The sequence below is a fragment of the Pongo pygmaeus genome, chromosome 10 (assembly GCF_028885625.2).
Source record: "Pongo pygmaeus isolate AG05252 chromosome 10, NHGRI_mPonPyg2-v2.0_pri, whole genome shotgun sequence".
Taxonomy (NCBI): Eukaryota; Metazoa; Chordata; class Mammalia; order Primates; family Hominidae; genus Pongo; species Pongo pygmaeus.
This window is the reverse complement of record NC_072383.2, coordinates 65,954,976-65,978,191: the sequence shown is the minus strand read 5'-3', so window position 1 is coordinate 65,978,191 and position 23,216 is coordinate 65,954,976. Positions and strand designations below refer to the sequence as shown.

General features: G+C 38.5%; 1 pseudogene; it reads right to left on the bottom strand.

Moving 5' to 3' along the window:
- Nucleotides 1–4,822: 4,822 nt before the first annotated feature.
- LOC129010731 (heterogeneous nuclear ribonucleoprotein A1-like) overlaps nt 4,823–23,216 on the bottom strand; it is a 76,127-nt pseudogene continuing 57,733 nt past the window's right edge.

Genomic DNA, 23,216 nt, shown 5'->3' with positions numbered 1-23,216 from the left:
GATTTTTACTAATTGAAGGTTTGTGGTAACCCCTTATATCCACCTGGTCTATTGGCTCTGTTTTTCTAACAGCATACACTCACTTTGTATCTCTGTGCCACATTTTGATAATTCTCATAATATTTCAAACCTTTTCATTATTATTATATCTGTTGTGGTGATCTGTCATCAGTGATCTTTGATGTCACTATGGTAATTGTTTTGGGGCGCCAAGATCTGTGCCCCTGTAAGACACAGATCTTAATCAATAAATGTTGTGTGTGTTCTGACTGCTCCACCAACCAGCTGTTCCCTGTTTTTCTCCCTCTTCTTGAGCCTCCCTATTCTCTAGGACACAAAAATATTAAAAGCAGGACAATTAATCACCCTACAATGTCCCGTTAGTGTTCAAGTGAAAGGAAGAGTCACACGTTTTCTCACTTTAAATCAAAAACTAGAAATGATTAAGCTTAGTGAGAAAGGCATGTCCAAAGCCGAGATGGTCTGAAAGCCAGTCCTCTTGCACCAAACAGTTAGCCAAGTGATGAATGCAAAGGAAAAGTTCTTGAAGGAAATTAAAAGTGTGACATCAATGAACATATTAATGATAAGAAAGTAAAACTATTTTTATTGCTGCTATGAAGAAAGTTTTAGTAGCCTGGATAGAAGACCAAACCAGTCACAACATTCTCTTAAGCTAAAGCCTAAACAAGAGCAAAGTCCTAAATCTCTTCAATTCTATGAAGGCTAAGAGAGGTGAAGAAGCTACAGAAGAAACGTTTGAAGGAAGCAGAAGTTGGTTCATGAAATTTAAGGAAAGAAGCTGTCTCTATAACATAAATGTGCAAGGTGAAGCTGCATATACTGATGGAGAGGTTGCAGCAAGTTATCCAAAAGATCTAGCTAAGTTCAATGTTGTAGGTGGCTACACTAAACAACAGATTTTAAATGCAGATGAAATAGCCTTATATTGGAAGAATATGGCATCTAGGAGTTTCATAGCCAGAGAGGAGAAGTCAAGGCCTGGTTTCAAAGCTTTAAAGGACAGATTGGCTCTCTTGTTAGGGGGGCTAATGTAGCTTGTGACTTTAAGTTGAAACCCATGCTTATTTATCCGTCCCCAAATCTTAAAGTCCTTAAGAATTATGTTAAATCTACTCTGCCTGTGCTCTGTCAATGGAACAACAAAGTCTGGATAACAGCACATCTGTTTACAGCATGGTTTACTGAATATTTTAAGCCCACTGTAGAGACCTACGGCTCAGAAAAAAATATTTCTTTCAAAATGTCACTTCTCATTGACAATGCACCTAGTCACCCAAGAGCTCATGCCTGCTGTGTTAGGCTTTATTCTGCAGCCCATGGATCAAGGAGTAATTTCAACTTTCAGGATGTATTATTTAAGAAATAAATTTTAAAAGCCTATAGCTGCCATAGATAGTGATTCCATGAATAGATCTGGGAAAAGTAAGCTGAAAATCACCCGGAAAAAATTCACAATTCTGGCTGCCATTAAGAACTTTCATGATTCATGAGAGGAGTTTAAAATATAAACATTAATAGGAGTTTGGAAGAAGTTAATTCCAACCCTCATGGATGACTGAGGGATTCAAGACTTTAGTGGAGAAAGTAACTGCACATGTGGTGGAAATAGCAAAAGAAGCAGAAGTGGAGCCTGAAGTTGCGAGTGAATTGCTGCAAGCTCCTGATAAAATTTGAGTATGTGAGGAGTTGCTTCTTAGAGATGAACAGAGAAGGTGATTTCTTGAGATGAAATCTACTCTTGGTGGAGATGCTGTGAACACTGTTGATATGATGGCAAAGGATTTAGAATATTACATAAACTTAGTTGATAGAGCAGTGGCAGGATTTGAGAGGATTGGCTCCAATTTTGAAAGAAGTTCTACCGTGGGTAATATGCTATCAAGCAGTGTTGCATGACACAGAGAAACCTTTTATGAAAGGAAGAACCAATCAATACAGCAAAGCACATTGTTGTCTTATTTTAACAAATTGCCATAGCTACCCCAACCTTCCACAACCACCATCCTGATCAGCTAGTAGCCATCAACATCTAGGCAAGACCCTCCAGCAGCAAAAACTATTACAACTTGCCGAAGGCTCAGATAATCATTTTCGATATTTAGCAATAAAATATCTTTTATGTTTTTGAGACAGGGTCTCACTCTGTCACCTGGACTAGAGTGCAGTGGCATGATCAGAGTTCACTGTAATTTCAAACTCCTGGGCTCAAGCGATCCTCTTGCCTCATTCTCCCAACTATCTAGGACTAGAGGTGCATGCCATCATGCCCAGCTAATGTTTAAATTTTTTTGGTAGAGACTGGGTCTTGCTATGTTGCCCAGGCTGGTCTTGAACTCCTGGCTTCAAGTGATTCTCCCACTTCTGCCTCTCAAAGTGCTAGGATTATAGGCATGAGCCACCAAGGCTAGCCTGTAAAGTATTTTTAAATTAAGATATTACGTTGTTTTTTAGACATAATATTATTGCATACTTAATAGACTATAGTATAGTGTAAACATAACTTCTATATGCACTGGGAAACCAAAAAATTTGTGTGACTCACTTTATTGTGATATTTGCTTTATTGTGGTGATCTGGAACTGAACCCACAGTATCTCTGAGGTATGCCCATTGTAGAATTGAAATCACCCGTGTTCTAACTGTGGCTTTTCTTAGAGCTATGAAAATCACTTGGCTCCCAGTGGTCCTCAACCTAGGCAAAGTCTGGTCCTCCCCAATCACCCTACTTATAAGAAGGAACCAAGCCTTATGAGGAAATCTTGTAAAATTTCCCCAGGCCCTAGAGATGGGAAATAGACTTCTTCATATTCTAACGCCCACTGCCGCAATTGCATTCTCTGTACTGGAATTGCCTGTCTGCAATGACAGACTGGAAGTATAAGCATTCTTTAGGAAAAACTCTACCTTTATTTGCAGGGGTGTAGGTTTAACCTCCAGCTCCCTCAAATCATCAGAACACTCAAGTCAGACATTAATGCTTCCTGGCATCTGGCTCTTCCTCTCAAACAAAGTTTTCAGTGGGATTCTTTACACTAGCTTGGGTTGTGTGGCACCAGACCCTGAGAAAGTGTTGGTCTTTCCTTCAGGATATGCAAGTCTGTACTTCCTTGCGGAAGTCTCTTCCTCCCAACTCCTCAGCTTCTACAAAGAGCTCAAACATTGATACACCCACTTTGCAAGGAGGTCCACATAGGTTGTAGGTTAAATAGAACAGACAAAATGTTCACTGGGAACAACACATTTCTCTTTCTGAAACATAATTCACAAGAATAAAGGTTTATCAAAGACTTTCCTAGTTGACTTTATTATATGGCATCCAGTGTCTCATTCTGAAGTGACATGCACACATGGTGCTCAGTAAATACGGAGTGAATGAAGGACGCATGAACATTAGGGATGTTTCACTGCATTCTAGTCTTTTCTAAAAAAGGTGAGCAGATGTTTGCTTTCTACTTGCATAACCGCAGAGCCCCTCTCAAGCATATGTTTTCTTTTTCCTTTTCCCGGGACAACGGGACTGTCTATCACAAAGATAAATCCAAATCTCTAGTCTAGAAGACAGAAGCAGCTTGCTAATTTTAAAATGGTGATTTTCCTCATTTATTTCAGACATTTGCATTTACTAATATTTTTTATTGTTTTAATGTAGTTGAAGTGAAAAAATAGTGGGTGTGGAACTGTGAGACCTGAATTCGAATCCTGGTTTCATATTTTCATAGCTTGGTGATACTGGAGGAGTTATAATCTCTCTGACAGTTTCCTTATCATAAACAGGAACCGTTACATCATGAAAACCAAATGAAAATAAGTATATGTTATTACTTGGGAAGAATAAAATGCATTAAGGACGCAAATTAGAGTTTTGTATTATTGTTGTTGTTGTTGTTATTACTTAAATTTCCACCCATTTTAGAGCTTTCAACTTCATCATATTTTGAGACACAATGCTCAAGGAGGAGTGAAATGGAAGACTAGCAATCTCTATTTCCTCTTTCTAACCTTCATTCCTTGTGCATTCTTCATCCCAAAGGTGTTAGAAAAGGTAGTTGACATTCCTTTTCTCAACTAAACAGCTTCTTATTGAGCAGTTACTGTGGGCTGGATACTATTCAAGGTGTTGGGGGGGAAATGTAAAGATAATAGAAACTGTTGTGGACTGTGGGGGTTATGATCCAGCTCAGAAGACAGACTTTAACCATATAATTATGTAATTAACTAATTGCAATTGAGATAAATGCTCTGAAAGAAAAGAACCAACACACATAATCTCTGGTCACTAACTTGGCCAGGCACAGCCACTGCCCCTCTCCCTCAGCATGGGGTCTGACAGTACCCTCTGCAGTAGTCCTTGGGAGGTGCCCTCAGTCTCTTTTGTCACCTGGGCTCCTACCATCAGCTTGTGTGGCAGAGGCTCTCAGGAGCTCCTGCTGGTGGTAGCCCCCGTTGAAACTCTGGTGTCTCCATTAAAAATGGGTGCTGGGTTCTTAGGAACTTGGATCACTATATGTTTCCTATTCTGCTCAAAGTGAATTAGTTCCTGAACCTTCTAGCAGCATCTATGAGTCTGGAAAAGGTTTTAAAGAGCCTGCCTGAAGCCCTCTTCCATTGCATTGGGGATGTCTGCCAGTGTAACACATCACTGTCTGTAGTGTCTTGAGATAGGGCTCAGGTCTCTGATATCTGTTTTGGCTCCTAGAGGTCAGTGATGTAGAACCTAGGACTTATCCCTCAAACTCTGATATGACCCAATGTTATTATATGCTTTATTGACTGATATGTAGAGATGCATTCATACCAGTTAAGGTTGGTGTGCTTTGCTGGAAAGGGCACTGGACTGGTAATCAGCTGGCGGGGCCTTGCCACCAACCAGCTCTGTGTTATGGAGCAAGATTTCATTTCTGTGGTTCTCAAGTATGACATCTGAAAAATGAATATAAAGGACTCATCATTTAATTGATGCTTATTAATTTATATAAAGGAACTGAACTTAATATTTTACATATATAAAATATACATATACATAGATAGTATATATGTATATGTATTATATATATTATTTATATACAAAATAAACATTTATGTGTATAAAATATACTCATATTTTTGATTACCTGAATTATTAGGACATTAGATTTTTTTATTCTTAAAATATATATTATTTAGTGACTTAAGGACTGAGTGACATATGTGCCTTATGGTGCATGTTGTGGACTCAATATTTGTGTCCCTTGAAATTCAAATGGGCCTTAATGCCCAATGTGATAGTATTTGGAGATGAAACTTTGGGGAGGTAATTAGGGTTAAATGAGGTCATGAAATTTGGACCTTGGTCTGATGGGATTAGTGACCTTAAAAGAGGAAACATCAGAGAGCTTGCTCTCTCTCTGTCTCTTTCTCTTGCTCCCTTGTACACACAAAGAAGGCATCATGTGATCACATGGCAAGATGGTAGCTGTCTATGAGCCAAGAGAGGAGGCCTCAGAATGAAACTTCACCTGCTAGCATCTTGATCTTGGACTTACCAGCCTCCAGATCTGTGAGAAATACATTTCTGTTGTTTAAGCCACCCACTCTATGATGTTTTGTTATGGCAGCCTAAGCAGATTAATACAGTGCAGAATAGACTCCTGAAACCATTGATTATAAAATGAACCATCAGACAATCATAGAATCATTTGAATTTTTCTCACCTAAGCTTATGCATATCATGATAAAGTGATAAATGTCTTTCAAATACTCTAGTGCTACATTCTCTTTCAAGAATTCACAGTGACGGAAACCTGGGTGGAAATGCTGAATTCTGCTTCAGAGAATATAATTAATAAAATGATAACACAATTGCCAATGTCTTTTTTAAGGCTCTAACACTTGTGTATTTCTTTCACTGTTTTGCTTTCCACCTCTTCAAATCATGGTGAGAATTATGAAGCTCATCTGTAAACAAAATTTCATAGCTCTTCTAAAAATATCAGTGAAGAGGAAATTGATCCTTTGATCTCCTGCCTTCTTTTCTCTTTCTTTCACCCAGTAAGTTTCATTTTATCAAGCGAGAAACAGGAGGAGAGATGCTGACTCACTGATAAAACTTCTGGAGCTCCAGGGACCAATGAAAGACACTTTGCATCTAATTGCATGGCTTTTCAAATTGGACCAGAAGTAAAATTATGTGTTTTGAATTTATCATTGTATATAAGGGTTTTATAGTTTACACTGAATATTTTGGGAAAAGAATAATTAAAATAATGTGTGCTATCGCTTATTACTAATGAATGGTTAGTTTATTCAAAGAAAAAGATGAAAAGATAAATACACAAGTGACAATCATATTTAATATACTGCTTACTCCATTTTTCCCTCATACTTTAGATTTTCTTCAGTTATGAGTTTTATATATATACTTATTTTTTCCCTAAATTTTGATTTGCAATGTAAATATCAATCCCATAATTAACAAACAAATTTTTTCCTCCATTTAAAACGTATTTTTAAATTTTTATTTATTATATTTTATTTTATTTTATTTTTGAGACAGAGTCTCGCTCTGTCGCCCAGGCTGGAGTGCAGTGGCCTGATCTTGGCTCACTGCAACCTCTGCCTCCCAGGTTCACGCCATTTTCCTGCCTCAGCCTCCCGAGTAGCTGGGACTACAGGCGCCCGCTACGACGCCTGGCTAATTTTTTGTATTTTCAGTAGAGACAGGGTTTCACCATGTTAGCCAGGATGGTCTCGATCTCCTGACCTTGTGATCTGCCCGCCTCGGCCTCCCAAAGTGCTGGGATTACAGGCATGAGCCACTGCGCCCAGACTTATTTCTATTTTTTTTTTGTAGAGACAGAGTCTTGCTGTGTTGACCAGGCTGGTCTCAAGCTGCTGACCTCTGGCAATCCTCCTTTCTCTGCCTTCCAAAGTGCTGGCATTATAGGCATGAGCCACTGTGCCTGGACTTCTCTCAATTTTATTGTCATATTTGTGTAGTCTGAATTATTAGTTTATCAAGGAAGTCAATAAGAATTTTAAGAACTCATTTCTGATGAAAGTTAATTTTTGAGATACAAGAAGTTTGATTAGCTAAGGTTAAACTAATGGCTAATGGTAGAAGCCAGACCGTTTCAGAGGGTTGCAGATTCTGAGACCGGCTATGATATTATAGACATAGCTATTTGCTCCTCAACAATTGAATATTAAACTACCAACATAATTCTAATCTCATATTGGGCAATCAAAAACACAGGGCTAGTCAAGAACTGATTAAGGGCTTGTTTTCTGAGTCAGACAATCAGACAGCAGCAAACCTCCCACCCACCCCAATTTATTACAGTTCTTACTGCTCTGTTGCAACAAGGCCTTAACACACCCACCTTTATATTTTCATACACATATGCAAATCTCAAGTTATAGATTTGGGGTGGTTTTCAATGTGACAACATCTTAGACCCTTTTCTTTTTGGGAACTCTGAACAGGTCAACCCATTTGATGTAATGATGTAATACCAGTTATGTTTAATAAAGGAAATATTCTTTTCATTGTGAGACTTTTATATGTTTCCCCATCATCATCTAATTTCTTTTTTATTATTATCCATAATTCTTTCTTCAGTTTTAATTCTTTTTATTTTGATTTTTGGGAGTTTCCTTTGATTGCTATCTTGTGTGGCATACTTCATCGAATGCATGAACATTGAGCAGATTTGCCGGCACGGAGAGGTTGCCCTTCATTCAGAGCCACTTTTGTCAGGGGGAAGAGCCAGTCAGGACTTGACTTTCTGGTTGTCACATAGCTACTGAAAGGATTTCTGATCCTTGCAATTTTCATATTTTTGTCTTTTATCCACTTCAGTTAGTTTCTGTTCTCCACTATTCTCTACTTTATTTTATTTTTTAACCAGCTTCTTTCCTTTACTTGCCTCTTTGTATCTGAAGCAATCTATCAATTAAAGAATGCCTGCCTTCCTTCTCTGAGTTACGATCCTCAAGTGACGGCTGGATTAGTTTCTTAAACCAGCTAAATTCTACTACGTTTATTTTTATCTACACTAGACCTCTAGGTTCTCCTTGGAGCTGAAATTCCGTCATTTGATAAGTATTTAAAGGGAAATACTTCACGCCAGGCACATGGTGGGAATCAAACAGAAAAGTTCCCATATCCTCACAGGGCCTGTGTTCTGGCAAGGGAGCCAGATGATAAACAACATGTGTAAATGTGTGCTGTAATGGTAAATAGTGACAACAGCTGGGAAGAACAATTGGGCAGGATTGATATAAGGGGGAAAGAAGGTGGAGGCAAAGGCTATCTGAAGAGGTGACCTTTGGGCAGTGGCTGCATGAGCGGGAAGGCAGACATTCAAACATCTCAGGGCAGAGAATTCCAAATGTGGGAACAGCAAAGTCTTTGAGCAAGGATGTGTCGAGAGTGTTTGAGAACAGCAAGGAGGCCAGTGTCTGTAGGGTTGTGATATGGAACGTGGAAGGAAATTGGGTTCCAGAAGGAGCTGGGGGCCAAATCCTGCCCTCAATGTGCACTGTAGGGGAAAAATAAGGAAGACTTTAAAAATAAAAACCAGAAGCATTTTTTCTTACAGTGCAATACATCATCTGCAACAAAATAAGTGGTGCTTATTTTGTCTTATTGCAAAGAAGAATGTTACTGAGTATTTGAAAAGGGAAGTAGCCCAGTGGCCTGGGCATAAGTGAGGAAGGCTTCCTGGGAGAGGATGGCCTTGAGCTGTTCTCATACACTCATTTTCTCAGCTTGCATTTTTTGAGTGCAAAATATGTACCAGGCCTTTGCTAGGTGTTGGAGATATGTGATGGGCAAAACAGACCCATTCCTGCCCCCATGAACTTACAGTCCTTTGGGGGAAAGGTAAAGCAAAGAATTACACAACTAGATATACAATTACAAACTGTGAAAAAATGCTCTAAAAGTAGGGTGGACCATAGGGTACTGGAAAGACTAAGATAGGCACCTAAGGTAGCCTGGGGAAGGAGCATATTATAGGGGAAGGTGATACATAGGAAGTGTCCAGATGACAGGGAGCTGTCCAGGCAGGAGGTGTGCAGAGCTGTCTGAACAAAGGCAGCAGACTGTGGGGTGGTCCCAGGCAGAATAGGAGGCTTATTTGGGGATCTGAAGTGCAGCCAGTGTGGTTGAGTGTAGTGAAGGTAAATTGGAAAGGTGGAGAAGGTCTTTTCACAGTGTAGATGCATCCAGAACATGTGGGACTTTGGATTTTGGATTTTACCCTTAAAATACTGGGAAGCAACAAAAGGTTTTAAGTAGGGGAGTGACATCATCAGATTGATGATTTAAGATGCTCATGCTTCAAGCTGTGTATGGAAAGGTATTGGAAGAGGTCAAAAGAAGAATCAAAGGACTAGGTTGGAGGGCACTGCAGGAGGTCAGTATAGCATGATGCTGGCTTAGACTGGAGTGGTGACAGTGGAGACCAAGAGCAAGGGCAGACGTATCTTTGAAGTATGTTTATCAGGTAGACCACGGGAAACACATGGAATTTTGATTTATCTATGCTGTAAAAAAATTAGAAATATAAAGAAAACAAGAGTCCCCAGCTTACAAGCTCTTAAATTAGAACAATGAAATATACCTTGGCCAGGAAACCAGGCAATCTCACTGGAGAGCTTGCATGTCAGCAGTAATTGTCTTTTATTCCCGGAAAGTCTTTGGGAGTCTGATTTGCTACTTTCATACAAATTCCAAAATAATACTGAACTTATTAGTATAATAAATAGTATAACTACTGTGTGCTAGGAACAGCTGTAGGTTTGGTTTTGGGACACAGTGGGGAGCGAATAGTCAGACCTCCTTCCTCAAAGAGCTGGAATTCTGACAAAACTTAAATTTCTGTGTACCTTTTAAGAAATGCATAATTTTAGCCAAAAGATAATAAATAAGAGTGATGTGCTTTTTGAATACATCAGTTTGATATACGAAAGTATAAGATAATACTTTCTGAATTTTTATGAGAAAACTTCAAAAGATTCTATTAGAAAATACTTTAAAGTAAATAAATTAATTGGCAAACAACTTACTGGGAAAGCATTTGCCATCAAAATAACCAAAGAATAATTTTATTACTATAAAAAGATCTTGTAGAAATCATTAAATAAAGCAGGATCCCCCAACAGAAAAAATGTACTAAAAGTATAAATACTTTAAAAATAAGTAACACAAATGGCTTCCAGATATGAGAAAATTGACCTCTGTAGTAATAAAAGAAGCACAAGGTAATTCAATCTGACATTATCTGTCCCTGTAACTGCAAAGATTTCTGTTTTTCAATCATGATACTTAATGGTGGCTGGGTGTGGCACAGCCAGTGTGAATTGACACAGCTTTTCTGGAAAGCTGTTTGGCAGTATGGATGATGAGACTTAAAATGTTAAATCCTTGTATTTAATGCTATTTTTAGGGGTATACTCTAAAATAGTCACTGATAAGACAAAGATTTATGTACATAAAAGTGGATAAAGGGTTCAAGATAGGACATAGATATTGAGCTTATGGGATCAGAAAATTAATTCTGTGACCTGAATCACAATAAGAGTTTTCAGAACTTCCAGAGATCTCATTTTGACTCTATTGTGAATGGACTGAATGGCCTTAGCAAAGATCTACAGCATCTGGTTTGGAGTCTCCATCCATTTCCTAGTTGGGAGACTACATTGTACTGATTTAGTGCTAAAGCAGAACTACAGAGCTTAGAGTTTCCTTATGCTCCTGCCCCAGAGAGCTGCTGGAGGCTTCTGCTAGTCCAGAGATTGGATCAGAGCCTTGACATACCTGCTAGGAGCTCTCTGATGCCATCTCCAGTCTCTCAGTCTTGCCTTCCACCTTCATTCCAGATGTTAAGTTTCAGCACACACACACACACACACACACACACACACACACACACTCGGTGGAGAGGAAGACTGAAATAAAGACATCAATGAGTTTGGAATCAATAATAATGATTGCAATGCTTATGTAGTGCATATGTCAGGCAGTGCATTTTATTTATAGTAACAAATTTCATACTCACAATAACAATAAATAAAATAATAGTACCATAAGGTAGATACTATTATGATCCCCATTTTACAGATGAGGAAACTGAGGCATAGTGACTTGGCTAAAGTTATACTAACAGAGTATGGCAGAGCTGGGACTTGAATCTAAGCAACCTGGGTCTAGAATTAGGCCTTTAAATCACCGTATCATCCTGCCTTTTTAATAAAATCACTGAAAATTCATGTCCTGACTTTCCCACTTACCAACTGGGTAACTGGGAAAGGCACTGAACATCTCAGAGACTGGGTTTCCTATTGTGAAACAGATATAGTAATACCCACCACACTGAGTGCCGTGATAAGGGAATGAAATGATGTGTGTGAAGCTCTTGACACCTAATACACATGGAAACACTTACAGTATTATTACTCATAAGCATGTTTTAATGCATGTGAGTTTGTACATTGGCTTTGCCACAATATTTAACTGCCATTGAAAAGTGACTTGCAAAGACAAAGCTGTACTGGCCTGAAACATTTTGAGGCCCATTTCTTGTGTCACAGCATTTGGTGGATATACAGCTTACTAAAGAGTGCAGATCCTTACCTCTTGGCCAAGTTTCCAGCTGCACATCCTGGAAAACCTGATGACTCTAGACCAGGTCTCTGACCATTGTGGGATCCACTGTAGTGGGTTTGACAAAAAACTGTTGGCAGTTTCCTATCACTGTAGTGTGCGGCAGCTAAGTTTGGGCACAAAGGAACTCACCAATATGGACTAATACGTAACATCGTGGGGTTCTGGGTGCAGAATTGAGAAGTGAGCTTGCTTGTCTGTTTGATCCCATGAGCTGGCTTCTGAGGAATGGCTGTGGTACAGAATTTTATGCCAACCACAAGAATGTAATTATAAGCATGTCTTGCTCTACTTCCCACTTATGTGGTCACTGCTTGACATTTTGATCCTGTAGAGTAAGAGTTCTAAGAAAAAGAGAAAAATAGATTCCTCATATAGCCTAGAGTAGAAATGGAAAGGGAAACATTTGTCTTGGGTAGCCCTGTGTTTCACAAGTTTAACAAGTTCTTGTGTTTATTTATATAATGTATATATCTGCTCCTTGTCTTCAATTTTCCTTTTTTTTTAAAGGTATAAGTTAAGTTTGTGCTTAACTCTCTTCCTGATCTTCCACTTCCTTAAATCACTCCAACCTCTTGCTTCTGCTGTCACATCACCTACTACTTACTTTGATCCTCTTATTTCTCACTTTATAAGGACCCTTGTGATGACATTGGGCCCACTCAGATAATACTGGATAACCTTTCCATCTTAAGATTCTCAACTCAATCACATCTTTAAAGCCCCTTTTTCCATGTAAGATAGCATATTCACAGAGTAGGATGTAAAATCTTTGGAGGATCCATTATTTAGCCTACCATGGTTGATCAAATTTGTGTCTTAGAAGTATCACTCTGAGGATCACACACAGAGTTGATTTAAGAAGTATGACAGAAGTTCAGGAAAATAAATTTTAAAATGTTGCAATAATACAGGCACAACTTTGAAGAAAGATATGACAATGAGGAGGGAAAGGAGGATATGAATTCCAAAGGATCAGGAGTTAAATTAGCAAAGATTTCATGACTGGTAGGAAATAAAAGAGAGGAAAGAATCGAGGTTGACTCCCAGTTTTTGATTTCAGTTAGTTTGTTGTGATATAATTAACCTGCAAGGAATGCATGAGAATTTGTGGTCGGGGTACAATTAGTTCAGTTTGGGCCACACAGTTTGAGTGGCTGATAAAACATCATGTTGTTGATAACAATTGTCATTGGAAATTCAGGCCTGAAACTGCCATAAGAAAGAGATCATCTGGGGAGAACACACTGAGTAGGAAAATAAGTTCAAGAATAGAATCTTGGAGACTCCAACGTTTGAGGAGAATGGCTGGGTAACAGGACAGAGAAGGGAAGAAATAGAGATGTCATTGAAGTGAAGAGATGAGAGGCTTTCAAGAAGGAAGGTGTTGGCTGTGATGTCAGATATCTTACAGAGCCAAGTAAGATCAGGCCTGACAATCTATTGGACTAAGCAAACAGATAGAAGGTAATGTTGGATCTTCTTAAGAACAATTTTAGAGAGCCCGTGAAGCCTGGAGCTGATGGAAGTATTGAGGGTGAGAGTGAAGTAAGAAAGGAGAGAAAAATGAATGCAAGCTATTATTCAAGAAGTGTGATTGTAAACAGAGGGAAAAAAATTGGATAGACAATACAGAGAGAAGCAGGTTTCCCCTAGTGATGGCAGTGGATTTCATATTTTATAATTTAAGGGAAAGCCATGGGGGAGGTAGACAATTAAGACAAGGGAACAAGGGATTGATGGAGAGAGGAGATGAGTAGTATCAGGTGGTAGAGGAGATGAGTGAAGATCGCACATTTAAGGGTTAGCTCTACAGACAGAAGTGGAGAAGGAGGCATATATGTAATGAATGAGAATATAGGTAGGTACATTAAAAGGGGATATGGCAAAGATGAAGGAAGTTGAGCTTGACAGCATCCATGTTTTCTATGATGTAGGTGGTAAGAGCATCTCTTCACTCAGGAGCTGCAATCTGAGCTCACAAGCTCGGTCTGGGGTATATGTGCACAGATTTGGATCCCAGCTCCACCACGTCCTAGCTGGGCAACCTCAGGTGGGTTGCTTAACTCCTCTCCAGGAGTTCTAGACCAGCCTGGGCAACATGGCAAAACCCCATCTCTACAAAAATTAGAAAAATTAGCCAGGTATGGTGATGTGCATCTGTAGGCTCAACTATGAGGGAGACTGAGGTGACAGGATTGCTTATGCCCGGGAAGTCAAGGCTGCAGTGAGCTGTGACTAAACCACTGCTCTCCAGCCTGGGCCACAGAGTGAAATCCTGTCTCAAAAAAACAAAAATCAAAATGCTTATTGGACTCATTTCTTTAGCTTTTTAAGACTTCTTCCAATAAACAGTTGTTTAAAGTTTTAATATGTATCAGTGTGCCCTTTGGATATATCTGATATTCAACTATAGCATAATTTATTTAAAGAATGTAATCCATACATATTATTTTATCTTGATGCCAAGGATAATAGGTCTTGTTTTAAATTCACATCTGGGAGAAAATTTGATATCATATTTATACCTGCAGCTCTAATAGGATGTTTTATAAATTTCATTGTATGAGATCTTCATCCTGTGATTTCTAAATTTGGGCATCCTCAAGCCTGAGGGCTATCTGTGATCTCATGGTAAGGAGTTCAGGGTCTTAACTAAAACATCTCTATCAATCACTGCAGCAGGCTAGCTATCCTCAGATGCAATGTGAGTTTTCACCAATCTAGATCCTCTGGTGTCCAGACATTAAATATGGCTTAATTTATCTCTAGATTTTTTCTTTTTTTTTTTGAGATGGAGTCTCACTCTGTTGCTGAGGTTGGAGCGCAGTTGTGTGATCTTGGCTCACTGCAACCTCCACCTCCCAGGTTCAAGAGATTCTTCTGCCTCAGCCTCCTGAGTAACTGGGACTACAGGCATACACTGCCATGCCTGGCCAGTTTTTGTATTTTTTGTAGAGATGGGATTTCACCACGTTGGCCAAGCTGGTCTCAAACTCCTGAGCTCAAGCAATCTGCCTGCCTCACCTCCCAAAGTGCTGGGATTACAGGCATAAACCACCATGCCAAGCCTCTAGAAATAACTTGATTACATCAAGTAACTTTGAAAAATTATATATATTATATATAATTTACTTTTATTATATATAAAATGAAAAAGTTATCTATATAATTTTTCAGAATGCCTTAATATATATGTGTGTATGTGTGTATATATATACATCTATCTCTATATCTATATCCATATCTATATCTATATGTCTCACCCAGGAGAGAGTGCATACGCATGAGAGAGAAGCAAGAAGGAATAAGGAAAAGTAAAGGGAGTGAGAAGAGGAAGAGTTAATGAATTGTTTTCTCTCATTCTGCTAAAAATGCCTGTATGCTCTCTTTTTTCAATCCAGAAAATAAAGTCCCAAACTAACGTGGCACTCTTACAATTTAATCATCAATTCATTGTGAACAACTGGATGAGGAAAAGTTGCCCAGAGTTACCAAAAATAAAATTCTTTAGAAAGGAGAAAAGCCATACCTTAGGAAATTGGGTAGAAGATATGTGATGGACACAGCAGCTTCTCATCAATTGACTTGGTTTTACGTTAAAGGAAACATGCAAATCTTTGTAGGTTAAACCACATATGAAATTCATGAGAGCCTCTTGGGCTTTAGGCACTGACTCTGTGGAAATACTAGCTGTAAGCTGCTTTCTTAGGGAAGCAATGTTTATTCTGTCACGGTGCTACTGAAACAGCTCAGAGTTACCACCTTAGAAATCTAGCTTTCACAAGGTACTTTAAAATTCCTTTAAAAAAGTGTATTTTATTAATTTCATTCATAATTTATTAGCCCTTAAATTTTTCCAGTAGCATTTGATCTGCCAGAGCTTCCAAATATAGGATATTTTGTACTTTGCAAACTAGTTGTCTCTTGAAACTGGGTAATGGGAAAAATTTAGCACAGAAATATCCCTGTGACCAACTTTCTGAGTAAACGTGCTAGGGGATTCAGTTGGGTGCTAAGAATACACAGAAGAATACACTCATGCATCCTTCCTTTCATTAATGCAACAAATATTTATTGTCTACTTCACGTCAGACATTGTTTGCTTCTTACTTTAGGGATTAAGCAGTGAACAAAGCTGTTGAGAACCTTGTCCTTATGAAGCGCATGTCCAAAGTTATGGGAAGCAGACAGAAAAAAAATACTGTAAATACTTTATATTGTGTGTTGTAAAATAAAGCAGGACAGGTGGATCATACCACTCCTTTGTTTAAATTCGTCACTTATTTCTGTGACTTTAGGAGGAAGTCTAAATCCCTTGCCTGTATACTGGCACTCTGTTTCTTCAGCGTTCTGTCTTGTCGCCCCCATTCTCACTCAAGGCTGCAACTTTCCTTTTCTTGGCTTGACCCTAGTACTTTTCAAATATACCTCTGAGACCCTTTATCCTCTGCTCCATCACTATCTTGCCTACACCTGGCCAGCTCCCACTGAACCTTACGTCTCAGCCTAAATACTGCTCTTTTCAGGAAGTCCCAAAGTTTTCCCTCCAAGTCTGGTTGTGCATTGCCATGAGTGGTCCCATACCACCCGGTACATCCATTCATCTCTTATCGTGGCGCTTGTTGCCCTGTATTATGGCACTTGTGTGTGTTTTGTGTGTGTGTGTTGGGGGGAAGGTGCTGTTTTGTTCTGTTTTTGTTTGACTGGCACACAGTTCGTATTGATTAATGGGTGAATGGATAGATGACAGAGTGGATGGATGAAGGAATGAATGTGATAATGTAATGTATTCTACCTGATATTGGACTTTTTGAGGCTGTAGAAACTTCCATTATTTGAGTTCACACCCAATAGTCCTCCTTTTCCTAATTCCTCTAACTGTGAGTAAATTTTCTTATTAATGACTCACCAATTTTTCCCACAGCAGGTGGACAAAACCTCTTTAGTAGACTAGCCTTTCTTAAGCCAGTGGGGGGAAAAAAGATTCTATCTTTTAGGGAATTGAAGGCGATGATGTAATGTTAATAGCATAGGAGAGAGCAGAATCTTTGCGTGTCTGAAGCATGGCTCTATGTTGAAAGCTCTTGAGAACACTGTGCTGGGGGGGCTTTTCTAAATCAAACTTCATCCATGAAATGTAATTTGGGGAACTTTCCATGTGGCGCCATGTGGACTCTGGCAGACAATAATATTTTTATTTACTAGTAGTTTTCTTTCGGAGAGGGAGAGTGATTTGGCTATTTGGTTTTTCTTCCGTTTAGTGCTGCATAATGCTTATCAGAGACAAAATCTTACTACTTCCCTGCTTCGCGTGCTGTAAGCTACCCAAATGTGTTCTAAGTATTGCCTTAGAGGGCATGTGTGTGTGTGTGTGTGTGTGTGTGTGTGTGTGTGTGTATTTAGGAATTTGAGCCAGCCCCCACCATTTCCCTGCCCTCCCTGAGGCTGCAGGACTTTAGGATTTATTGTAGCCACTCTTAGAAGGACAGTTGCAGTTGTGTCTGTAGAGAGAGCCTATAAATATCAGGGCATTTGGTAACTGAGAGTAGAGACAACTGTCACAATCATGAGTTCTGCAAAGACTTGAGTCTGCTGGAAGCAGTGTCTTGGGGTCAGCAACGGGCCTTTCAGGAGGATGGCTGGGGAGGGGTTTGGGGACAATCAAAAGGACTATATTTTGCAACTCGCTTATTTTCCTGAAATGAAATTCATAGGTAAGTATAGTCCTGCTATGCACATACTTTTCAAAATCTAACATAATGATCTACCTGTAATATAATATTCATTTTTAGCTTACAAATGCTAAAAATAACTGTATTAGACATAATGAAGTAGTCAAATGCTTGTACCTAACATAATAAATGTGTTTGGATGTAAGAAAGTAAAATCATATTCAACTGAATAATGCTCATGTTTTTTTATATGAGATATTTTGTATAAGAGATATTCTAAAATTTTCATGTGTCCTAAATCAGACTCAGCCTAATTTTCTCACCACGCTTCTCCGTGTTACCCTCCAATTGGTTCCTAAACCAATCTCTAATCACTATAGTGTGTCAAAAATCCTGTGTTTCCTCTTCATCTCACTCCTGCCCTACCCTCTCCTGCATCTGATTTATGAGAACAGCCTTCTAACTCTTCTAACTGGTTTGTCTGTCTCTAGGCTGTTTTAGAAAGTTGTGTGATCACCACAGTAATGGGGTGGTGATGAGCATTTGGTGAGTACTGGCCAGGAATTCTAGAAAGCCTAACATGCATGGAGCAATGCATAGAACAGTGCATGAAAAAGTGCAAAAATGTCCTGGGTCCCACATAACATTTACTCATCCTGTGTACCACGTGGAGATGAACTTCTATAATTACCTAAATCAATAAATTAATTCTAGAATCAATCTGGGAACTTTTTAGTTTTTTGGGGAAACTTCTTTGTCATTGAATTTATATGCACAAAGTGGACTAAATTATTATCTTATAAATCTGTTTTGTGACTGTGGTTATTTCTCATTTTTTTTCTTTCACTGTACTTGCCTAGGTAACTAACGCATGGATTATACATTTTAATGTGTGTTCATTTTTCAAAGAGCCAGCTTTTAATGTATGTATTAGCTCCATTACTTTTCTGTTTCTGATTCATTAATTGGATTTTATTTATAGAATTTGCTTTCTTCTACTTTCTTTAAGAGTAACTTGAAGTTCCTTTCTAAATTCTTATTTATCTTTTTTTCCTGTTTAGTAATTTTTGTTTTAAACTATGAATTTTCCTCTGACTTGTGGTTATATTAAAATTTTATTGATCATTAGTTTTTAGGGATTCTGCAGTGTTGGATTTAATTTCCATGTTGGATTTCTCATGAGTTAAGAGATATTCTAAAATTTTCTTGTGGCAAAGATTTGTTTTCCTATTTTTGTTATTAATTTCTAATTTTACTGCATTATGATCAAAGAATACAATCTATACTATTCCTATGTTTTGAAACTGAGGTTTCCTATGTGGCCTGCTGTGGATTGAATTGTAAAATATGTTCTAATCCCTTGGTACCTGTGAATGTGACCTTATTTGGAAATAGGCTCTTTGCATATATAATCAAGTAAAGATGATGTCATAAGGCAAAAAGTAACTGAGACAGGTCTTAATCAATTTTGAAGTTTATTTTGCCAAGGTTAAGGATTATGACCTATTAGGAGGTCCTAGGAACATTGGCCCAAGGTGGTTGGGTTATGGCTTGGTTTTATGTGTTTTAGGGAACATAAGACATCAATCAATAACGTGTGAAATATACATTGGTTTAATAAGGAAAGGCAGGACAACTTGAAGTGGCAGGGCTTACCAGTCATAGGTGGATTCAAAGATTTTCTGATTAGCAATTGGTTGAAAGGGTTAAGCTGTGCCGGAAGAGTTGAAATTAGCCTGAGTTAAGGCAAGTTGGGAGGGCTAGAGAAGCCTAGGTTCTTGTTATGTAGATGAAGCCTCTGGGTAGCAGGCTTCAGAGAGAGTAGATGTGAACATCTCTTATCAAAGGTGTCAGGCTCTCTGGAGAGAACTAGTAAAGGAAGGAGAATCTCTATAGAGTGTAAAATTTCCTCCACAAGAGACAGGTTTGCAGGGCTATTTCAAAATATGTTTTTTCCTTTCAGGACTTTGCTGTCATGTAATGCTGTACTAGAGACAGGTTAGAATTTGGTATCTTATGGCTATAAAGAGTCTGTTCTGTCAGTCTTAGGATCTCTATTATAATGTTAATGCTGGTCAATTTTGTGCCTGAATTCCAAAAAAGAGGAGAGTATAATGAGTCATGTTCAACATTCCCTGCCCCACTCCACCATCCCATCATGATCCGAACTATATGTTCAGGTTTCTTTGGATCCCCTTGGCTGAGACGAGGGTCCATTCAGTCTGTGCGAGGGGTTAGAATTTTATTTTTGGAACACCATATCATACTGCCATACTGGATTGGATTTAATAACTAGTCTAATCCAATAACTGGTGTTCTTTTAAGAAAAGGGAGACTTGGACACAGAGATACACACAGCAAACACTATGTGACAATAGAGGCAGAGATTCTAGTGATGTATCCACAAACCGAGGAAGGCCAAGGATTCCTGGCAATCACCAGAAGCCAGGAAGAGGCAAGGAAGGGTCCTCCTCTAGAGCCTTCAGAGAGAGCACAGCCCTGCTGATACTGTGAGAGATTAAATTTCTATTGGTTGAAGCCATATAGCTTGTGATTCTTTGTTATGACAGTCCTAGGCAACTAATATGTAGCTTAATAAGACATGGCCAAACTTTGTAGATGAAAGGAGCTAGGAAGGAAGGTATATATTTTTCCATGTGAGGATCTACCTTCTTAATTATGTTAAGTCCTCTATGTCTTTTCTTATTTTTGTTTTATTTGAGTTATCAAAGACTGAGAGAGATAAATTAAACTTATTTATGGCTACTGTCTCTCTATTTTTCCTTACATTTTTATAATTTTTGCTTTAAGAATGTAGATGTTATGCTATTTGATGTAGATGCATTAGGCTCAGAGTTTCACTGTGGGTTGCATTTACTTATTATTACCATAAAGTTCTATTCCTCAAATTCAACCATGCCTAACATTAATATCCTTAATATCCTGACCCCTGCTTTACTTTTATTTTCATTTGCTTGCTGTATTTTCCCATCCTAAAAGGATGGAAATGATACTTCCAATTTTTTGAAGTATGTATGTAACTTTTCTTACATATTACATCACTTTTTTGAGTTTAGACTTCTTAAAATCCAATTAGAGTCCTTTAAAAAAGTGAATGTATCTGACTTTTATTTATCTGACATACATGTTTGGTTTCTCTTATATCATCTTAAATTGTTTTATTACAGTAGCCACCCCTTTTCCAAAGGGGATACATTCCAGGATCCCCAATGGATGTCTGAAACTGCTGATAATACTGAACTCTATACATACTGTACTATTGTTTCTCCTATACGATCACATTGTAGAGGGTGGGTAGCATATCAAACATGATTATGCTGGACAAAGGGATGATTCATGTTCCAGGCAGGATACAGCAGGATGAAGCAGGATGGTATAAGATTTCATCACACTACTCAGAATGGTGCTCAATTGAAAACTTAGGAATTACTTGTTTCTGGAATTTTCCATTTAATATTTTTGGACCTAGGTTGACCCAGTAGCTGAAACTTTGGAAAATAAAGCCATGGATAAGGGGGGACTGCTGTATATGTTTTCTTTTGAAATATTTTGCTCTGTTGGTGTTTTCTCTATTTTCTTTTGTGTGTTTTCTCATAGCGAGGAAGTTTTATAGCCTACTTTTAGTTATTTGTGCATAGGCATTCTCTGTGGTTTGTGTATATGCCTTGGTGTGTGTAGGTAGGAAGGTGAAAAAGCCTGTGTGAAAGAATAAAGGTGTAAGAGAATTTGATGGGCTCCAGGAATGGCAAAAAGATCTCGATAACTAGAGCACAGGCTGTGTCATGGTACATTAGCCTGGAGAGCTAGGCAGAAGGCAGGCCATTGTGCATCTCCTTAGATATTTGAGAACCACTGAAAGATTCTGAGCAGGTGTGAAACAAAAAAAAAAACCAGTGAGCAAACTCTCTGGCAGCCAAATGGAAGATGGTTGAGGCTAGGGTAAGAGGAGTGACTAGAAGCAGGTCAACAAATTAGATCTCCATCATATTATCTCAGGTGAGAGGTAATGAGAGCTTGTGTGAAGCCTATGATAGCATAGGTTGAGAGAAAAGAGTATGTAACAGGTACAAAATATTGTAGGTTGATTATACACAGAGGTTGGGTAGAGAAAGGGACTATCTAAGGCAACTGCAGGTTCATGCCCAGGACATGTAAGTGGACTATAGTTCTATTCATTGGGATAAGGGCCTAGAAGGATGGGCAAGTTTAAAGAAAATATGCTGAGTTCAGGTCTGAACAGGATGAATTACAATCACCTGTGGGATACCCAGTACTAGCTAACTGGCAGTGGAAATCAAGGCTGGAATATAAAGCTGGGAACCCTTTGGGTATGAGTGGCAGCTGAAGCCATGGTTTGGGATAAAGCTATAAGAGAAAGTAGCTGTGCTCAAGTAGTAGCTTAGCTGTGCTCTCCAGTACAGTAGCCACTAGTTGCGTGTGGCTATTCCAATTTAACTTTGAATTAATTAATTTGAAATAAAATTAAAAATTCAGCTCCTCAGCTGCACAAGCCACATTTCAAGCACTCAAAGACTGCATATGGCTTGCAGCTACCATATGGTACAGCACAGATTATAGAACATCATCAAAGAAAGTCCTATTGGACAGCTCTGGTACAGAGTGAAAAGGGAGAGGTTCAACATATATCAGGGCCCTGTTGTTATTGATAACTGGGTGTTTATTGAAAAAGAAGAGTCCAATGAAACAGGCAGAGAAGAAGTGTCCATCCACTGAGTGCCTTTGAATGGGCTGAGCATGCGATGCTTTTCTTGCATTATCTCTAATCCCCAAACTGCCCTATAATGTTGGTAATATTAATTATTTTTATTGAAAGTTGTCAAGATTAATGTCTCAAGATCCCAGACTAGTAAGTAGCAGAGCTGGAATTGTAACCCAAATGCGTGTAGTATCCTAAATTCAGTAACATTTCAATTGCCCCCGGTTGCCTGTCCTGAGAAAACTCAAAGACAATGGTGCCAAGGAAGAAGATAATTTCATAAACGAAGAATGACAGATGGCACTAAGAGTTCAAGTAAGGTAAGATCAGAAAAGTTTTCACTGGATTGGACCACAAGAAGGTTGTCACAAACTTTTTTGAGGACCATTTCAATGTAGTGTAAGGGCTGAAGCTCTGTTAGAATAGACTGAGTCTAGCTGTATAGCTATGTGGAGCATAGGCCAGTATAGCCTGTACTTTTAAGAGATTAGATGTAGGTGATTGTTTTTGCATACAAAAGATAGTTCACCAAAAACACATTTCAAGTTTTTGCAAATTTTATGTATTAAATGCCCTAAGGCTGCATCTCTTATCTTTGATATACTCAGATGAGATTGGACAAGCTACTTCTAACAGTTACTAGTTGTTTGGCCTTGGTCTAGTCACTAAACTCTCCAAAATTTTTTTTCCTATCTTGGCAAGGGGGTTAGCAATACATGCCTACCTTACCTAAAAGGGATGTTTGAGCATTAAATGAAACAGTGAGTTTGACAATGAGCTGTACAGTGATTTATGATATAATATGCTATTCCCAACAGATCAGACCACAATATTAAAACTCTACAGATTTAACCACAAAGTTTATGCATCAATTGGACTTTTCATTTAATGTTATCAGCTCTACTTCTCTGAAGAATAGAAAAAAATGCATGAGCTTTTGTTGAATTTCCCCAACAAATCTTTACAGCTTGACACTTGACTTTTTGAAACAGAGGCTCATGGGTTCCTGCGGGTGGTTCTGACTTAATCTTTGTTCCTTGACTGATTCCACCAAAACTAGAAGAAGGAGAAGGAATTACTTTTCCCATCTCCAAAATATTTAATAGAAATGGTTCAGACTTCTAGCCAAGAA